Source organism: Arachis hypogaea, chromosome 20 (assembly GCF_003086295.3).
Source record: "Arachis hypogaea cultivar Tifrunner chromosome 20, arahy.Tifrunner.gnm2.J5K5, whole genome shotgun sequence".
NCBI lineage: Eukaryota > Viridiplantae > Streptophyta > Magnoliopsida > Fabales > Fabaceae > Arachis > Arachis hypogaea.
Window position 1 is genome coordinate 91,018,985 of NC_092055.1, and position 7,234 is coordinate 91,026,218.

Here is a 7,234-nt window from a genome sequence, read left to right on the forward strand (position 1 = left end):
TTTGTTTTGCATCTAATAAAGCATGGTTTCTTATGCATGAACTTGAATCCTCAGGACAACTGCTGAAAGAGTGCACTAAACATTGCATATAAAATACAATTTGTCTCTAAGTTTGGTGTGCCTGAAGGCACCCCAAACTTTATTCAAAATGCATTCAATTTTTCATGCAAAGAGCACAACCAAACATTAAGTTTGGTGTTCCTCCTTGAACACGGTTCATGAAAAGCAAGAAGTTCCTCTGGATTTCGAAATTCATGACAAGTAGACCATTCGTATGTTTTTGGTTTCAATTACTTAGGGTAGTAAATTTGTTTAGAATCAAAGAGCCAAAGTGACTATGATTTATTAGAATTATGCACATTCATTAAGGACAACCAATATGGATTTCATGTCATCAGGAGACTTTACCAAACACTAAGTTTGGTGTCCAATAATAAGTGTACATACATACAAAAGTCACGGCTATAAGCTCATGAAGTCAATCATTGATTTACATGTGCAAGTACTATTCATCATTCACATGGACTGAAAAATGATAGCAAACTTGTTTGTTTGTGCAGGTACAAAAGAAAAGACAAAAATGGAGGAAAAAGACAAAGGGAGGTACGGTGCTTGGTCAAAAAGAAAAGTTCACAAGTCTTTGAAACTAACACATGGGAAAAGGAAGTTCTGCAAGAAAAGATAGCTACATGTACAACTTAATGCACCCAGAATACTTCCAAGAAAATGAAAAGCAATTCGTCCTTCTCCCTAATTCATATATTTACCATCAAGCCACCCTTCACAAACCACCCTAGCCATCCATTTTTCACTTATGGGCACTATAAAGAACCACTTGGGGAACGAGTTCCACACCACCAATTCTCCTTCATGCACATTTTCCTTCATCATAGCATAACTATCTCTTGCCGAAAACAACCTCACCACACTTCCAACAACACTTCTTGCTTCACCTTGTCAACTTTAGCTTGTAACTTACCAAAACCAAAGAACCAATGGCAGCCTCATCTAGCCACAAAAGAAGAAAAGACAAGCAACCAATGGAGGAGAACAGGGAATTCGATGCAAGGAGATACAAATCAGTTTTCCATGAGATTCAAGCCGAATGGATGAGACCTAAAAGGGTACTAGCTGAGGTTCCCTTTGACCTTGAAAAGGATGAGTTCCCAGGTGTTTGGGAGAAGATCAAAAAGAGGAAGTGGGAGCTCCTGACTAAGCCAATCACTAAAATCAACATCAACTTGGTGAAGGAGTTCTATGCAAATGCAGTGAGGGAAGACTCAACCAAGAAACCCACATACAAAAGCTATGTGAGAGGGGTGGAAGTTGACTTCAGTCCCAAAGCAATCATGAAAACTCTTGGCCTGAAAAACATACATTTCAGCCAAGCAAGTTATGAAGAAAGGATGATAGGAGAACCTGACTATACAACTATTGCTGAAGACCTTTGTGCCATCAGAGCTGGATGGGTGAGAAAAACAAGAGGGGCTCCAAGAGTCTTGAGAAGGGGAGACCTAACACCGGAAGCTAAAGGGTGGTATGCAATAGTTAGGAGATCCATCCTACCCACTGCAAACTCTTCAGAAATAGTCCCTAAAAGAGCCATCTTGCTACATTGCATTATGGTGGGAGGGGAAATCAAAGTTCATAAACTCATTGCTGAACAGATACAAGAGTTTAGTGAGAAAAGTGACCCTGAATCCTGGCTCCACTTCCCTAGCACCATCATTAGACTATGCATCGATGCCCAAGTACCACTTGAAGATGAAAGACCTAATTGGCTATATCCGGGACTGGCCATAACTGCGTACAGAATGACTCTTGGCCCAACTGCTCCAAGACATACAAGAAGAAGAAATGAAGAAGGGCAACAAGCGGAAGCAGAGCAAGAAGCAGAACAAGAAGGACAGGAAGGGGAAGACAGAGAGGAAAAACAAAGAAGAGAAAAGTGCCAAGGACATAAGAATAACAAGAGGCCATAGCAGTGTTTGATGGATGCAATGAAAAAGTGATAATCTTACCTAATAAGAATAAAAAAGTGATGCTGCAACTTTCTGCATAAAACCCTTCTGATGAACTTCAAATGCTTGCTAATATAGCCAATGTAATTGCTTCCTGTTTCATACTTTCTTCTCAAATAACTCAGGACTTGCTTAGGGACAAGCAAGTATTAAGTTTGGTGTTGTGATGCCAAGGCATCTTAGGCTAGTTTCACTAGCATTTTTCTGTTAGTTTTAGTTGTTTTATGCATTTTCTTGAGCTTAAAGTAACCAAGAATGGTTAAAATAAGAACAAAGCAATGAACCATCCAAACAGTATGATTTTGATGCAAATTCCATGAGTTTTTAGTTATATTACTTGAATGCTATGAATGGAAGATTTCACATGAAATTTTGCAAGACTTTGATGCAATTGTTTGGATGATTTCAGGGAAGAAGAGGCTAGGCTAAGAAGCAACAAAGTCAATAAAGGAAGCTTGAATATCACATGTGGAGTTTAAGTTCCAGTTTAAGCCTAAACTGGAGCTTAAACGCCAGAATCATGAAGGCTAAGAAATGCTGGAATTGAAGTTTAACCTCCAGTTTAACCTTAAACTGGAGGTTAAACGCCAGAATTAGAATTCCAATCAGGAAGCACTTCCACGTTTAACCTCCAGTTTAACCTTAAACTGGAGGTTAAACGCCAGAAGTGAGAAGGACACCAAGGGGGGCAGTTCCACATTTAACCTCCAGTTTAACCTTAAACTGGAGGTTAAACGCCAGAAAGGGGAAAAGCACCAGGGAGCCATTTCCACGTTTAAGCTCCAGTTTGACCTTAAACTGGAGCTTAAACGTGCTCGACCAAGTTTCTCCTCCAGGGTTGCTTTCTCCATTTCCACGTTTAAGCTCCAGTTTAACCTTAAACTGGAGCTTAAACGTGTTCGACACCTTCAGGGCTACCTTTCTAAGCTTCCACGTTTAAGCTCCAGTTTAACCTTAAACTGGAGCTTAAACGTGTTCGACCTCCAGGGCTACCTTTCTCAGCTTCCACGTTTAAGCTCCAGTTTAACCTTAAACTGGAGCTTAAACGTGTTCGACCTCCAGGATGCCTTCTTCCATTTCCACATTTAAGCTCCAGTTTAACCTTAAACTGGAGCTTAAACGTGTTCGACCTCCAGGGCTGCCTTTTCTATCTCCACGTTTAAGCTTCAGTTTAACCTTAAACTGAAGCTTAAACGTGTTCGACTAAGTTACCCTCCAGGGCTGCCTTCTTCCATTTCCACGTTTAAGCTTCAATTTAACCTTAAACTGAAGCTTAAACGTGCTCCCACAAAAGGCATCACTGGAAGTGTCTGACGTTTAAGCTGCAGTTTAAGCTTAAACTGCAACTTAAACGCCACTCTTGGAAAAGGTTTCTGGGCCAAAAATATTGTGGTTTAAGTTAGTATTTGAACACAAACATTAACTTAAACTTACTCTGGTATGAAACCTAATTGAATATCATGGTTTATGGGATTGGGCCTGAAGGATTGATGAGTCTGAAATTTCAATTTATTGAGTCATGTGTCATTATTTGATTATCACTAAGTTGGCTCAATGAATGTTACAGAATTTGGATCAGCAGCCTCATCAAGATTATGGATCATAAACCCAAGGCAAAAGGAAAGCAGGGAGAGGCCTCAAAGCCCAAGAAACACAACAGAAGCTCAATATAGAAAGTGTATAAATAGGATAGAATTGAAGTTAGCAAGGACTTTTGAACATTTACCTTTTCATTTGGCTAGTTTTCATATCTTTGTAATTGAATTCAGAGCTATGACTCACTAAACCCCCTTTCATTGGGTTAGGGAGCTCTATTGTAATTCAATGAATCAATAATAGTTTATCTTCTTCTTCAATCTTTTCTCTTGAATTTTGTTAGAAAGCTTCTCAATCTAATTCCATTGGGTAGTTGTCTTGGGAAAGAAACTACCCATAATTGGAATCCTTCGGAACCTTGGGAAAGGAATGGAGGATTCATGCTAGAGAAGCTTTCTCACAGTGAATTGGATTGGGGTTTGGATGGATATTGTGACATGTAATCCTACCAAATTGTGGTTCATGAAGCTGTGTGGTATAATCAGTGATCGAGCATCATCTCTTCTTATGAACATTTAAACCAAGGGATTGGGAATTTGTTTGTTTTTAGAGAGAATTGGTGAGCCAAGGGATTGGGATCCAATCATATAAGATTGCCAAGCAAAATTCAATGAACGCATTGGTTGAGGAAGAGATAAACATGTTTTGATTCGGAGATCTCAATATCTCCTAACACCCAATGAATTCCCCATTTCTGATTTCCACTTTCTCTTTACATTCTGCAACTCAATTCATGCAATCACCCCCATTCCCTTTTAATTTCAGCAATTTAGCTTTTGCTCTTTAATTCATGCAATTTAAGATTCCGCCATTTCAATTTCTTGTCATTTACTTTTCCCGCCAATTTTACATTCCGCAATTCTCATCTAAATCTTGATTCCGCTCAACTAGAACACACTTCTAATCTGAATTGCTCACTCAACCAATCCTTGTGGGATTCGACCTCACTCTATTGTGAGTTTTTACTTGACGATAACCGGTGCACTTGCCGGAAGGAATTTTGCCGATCGTGCAATTTCCTAAATCGTAGCATAACTAGTTTATGCGCATCAAGTTTATGGCGCCGTTGCCGGGGATTGGTTTTCGATTGATAATTCTCCAATTGGAAGTTAACTAGATTGAGCATTTTTTTTTTGTTTTGATTAATTCAGTACAAGTTACTTGTTGAATTTTAATTTCTGCACTCTGTTACATGCTTTCTTTCTTTATGCCTTTAAATTCAAGCAACTAACTCACTGACTCACTAACTGTTTGAATTAATTCCTCAATTGCTCTAACCATACTCTTCCATTAACCAAGAGTATTTCACTTGTTTGTTGCCTGTGCTGTGTTCTTGTATGACAGGTAGGAGAGGAGAGACATCAACTCCTCCATATACCGAACCAGAGAGGACCCTTCATAGACTTAGAAGGGAAGCAAGAGGGAAGAGAGTACTGGGAGAAGAAGAATCTGAAGGAGAATCTGAGGACAATTTTGAGGAAGCTCTAGATCTCAACATGGATAGAGAAGTTCACAACCATGAAAGAGCTGATGGAAACAATGCCATTCCTGAGAGGAGGGTTCTTAGTTCATACATAAACCCAACCTCTGGGAATTGTGGTAGCAGCATTCAGAAACCACCCATTCAGGCCAACAATTTTGAACTCAAACCACAGCTAATATCACTTGTGGAGAATCATTGTTCATTTGGTGGGAGTGCTAATGAAGATCCCAACCAACATCTCACAAAATTCCTGAGAATTTGTGACACTGTGAAGTCCAATGGAGTCCAGGAAGATGCCTATAAACTGCTTTTGTTCCCATTTTCACTTAGGGACAAAGCAGCTAAGTGGCTGGAATCATTCCCAAGGGGGAGTCTAACAACATGGGATGAGGTGGAAAGCAAGTTTCTGGCACGTTTCTACCCCCCACAAAAGGTCAATAGGCTTCGATCTGAGGTTCAGACTTTTAGACAACAAGATGGTGAAACTCTCTACGAGGCATGGGAGAGATTCAAGGATTTGACAAGGAAATGCCCACCAGACATGTTCCATGATTGGGTGCAATTGCATATTTTCTATGATGGACTCTCTTATGAATCAAGGAAGGCTGTAGACCATTCATCAGGAGGTTCATTGAACAGGAAAAAGACTGTGGAAGAAGCCATTGAAGTGATTGAGACAGTGGCTGAGAATGAGTACTACTATGCATCAGAGAGGCACAACACTAAGGGAGTCATGGAGCTGAACCATGTTGATACAATTCTAGCCCAAAACAAGGTGTTTGCCAAGCAACTAGCAGAGCTTACCAGGCAATTAGAAACAAAGCAAGTGGCTGCAATACACACACAAGATCAAGAGGAAGTAAGCATTGAAGGAGGTGATTGGAAAGAGGCCAACTATGTGGGAAACCAACAAAGGCAATCATATGATCCACATTCCAACACTTACAACCCAGGATGGAAAAATCACCCAAACTTTGGGTGGGGGAACCAACAAACCCAACCACAAAACCACAAACCTTACAACCACAACCAACATAACAATTCCACATACCAAAACTCCAACCAAAGATCATACCAAGCCACACAAAACACTTACTCTCAACCACCATATCATGGCCAAAATAATCAACCTACCCAACCTAATCCGAACCAACAATTTCAAGATCAATTAAACCGGATAGAAGGAATGATGGCAACCATGAGTCAAGACATAACCGAATTGAAAGCTTTTAAGGAAGAAGTAAATTCTAACCTGCAAAACCAAGGAGCTGCCATCCAGAAGCTAGAAAATCAAATTTTGTATTTGTCTAAGCAAACCCCTGGGACAAGCGTTTCTCATGCTCCAAGACATACAAGAAGATGAAATGAAGAAGGGCAACAAGCGGAAGCAGAGCAAGAAGCAGAACAAAAAGAGGCAGGAAGCAAGAAGAAGCAGGATCCCAAGAATTAAGAAGAACCAAGCAATAAATAAGAGGTGGTCTCGTTCCTTAATAATCAAATGATAATTGGTGAATTGTCTTTATGAGCTTTCTTTCATCACAAGTCATTTAAGTGTTATGTGGAGTTTTTTTTTTAGTATGAGTGTCTGTTTATTGCTTTGAATAAAGTGAATGCCTAGATGTTTGGATATAACTTCACCTTCTTAATCAAATGCTTGCCATGCTTGTTCTGTTTCCAAAAATAAAAGAAAAGTTTGAACAAAAGTAACTTGGCTCAATTAGTGACAAATTAAGTAGAATTAAGTGGTGGTATGCATGCTTGATTGTTTAAGTCACATCACTGGAAATAGAGTGTAGAATTATCATTTTTTTTGTGTAGAAATTGAAAACTGTCTATGGATCTTGATGAATAAATGTCTTTGGCCATAAAAAAAGAAAGAAAAAGAAGAAGAAAAAGCCACTGAAAAAGGGCAACCAAAAAGCAAAAAAAATTGAGAAAATAAGCTGGGCACCAATGGTTTGAACTTCTGAGACAAATGCCTGTGGTGTTTATGTATTAAGGATATGCTTGGATGAATAGGTTCTGAGGAGTGTTTCAACACTCGGTAACTTGGGTTAACTAACCCGGGATTATCAACCAAAAGTCCATTATCAAGAGCAACCTAAATACAAAACATTTAGTCACACAAAGAGGT

The 7,234-nt window shown here is 39.4% G+C and overlaps 1 non-coding gene across 1 annotated transcript; it reads right to left on the reverse strand.

The window, feature by feature from the left end:
- Positions 1-5,539: 5,539 nt before the first annotated feature.
- Positions 5,540-5,643, reverse strand: LOC112787324 (small nucleolar RNA R71). Its single transcript, XR_003194743.1, has one exon. It is a non-coding gene; the product is annotated as a small nucleolar RNA R71 (small nucleolar RNA).
- Positions 5,644-7,234: the final 1,591 nt, after the last annotated feature.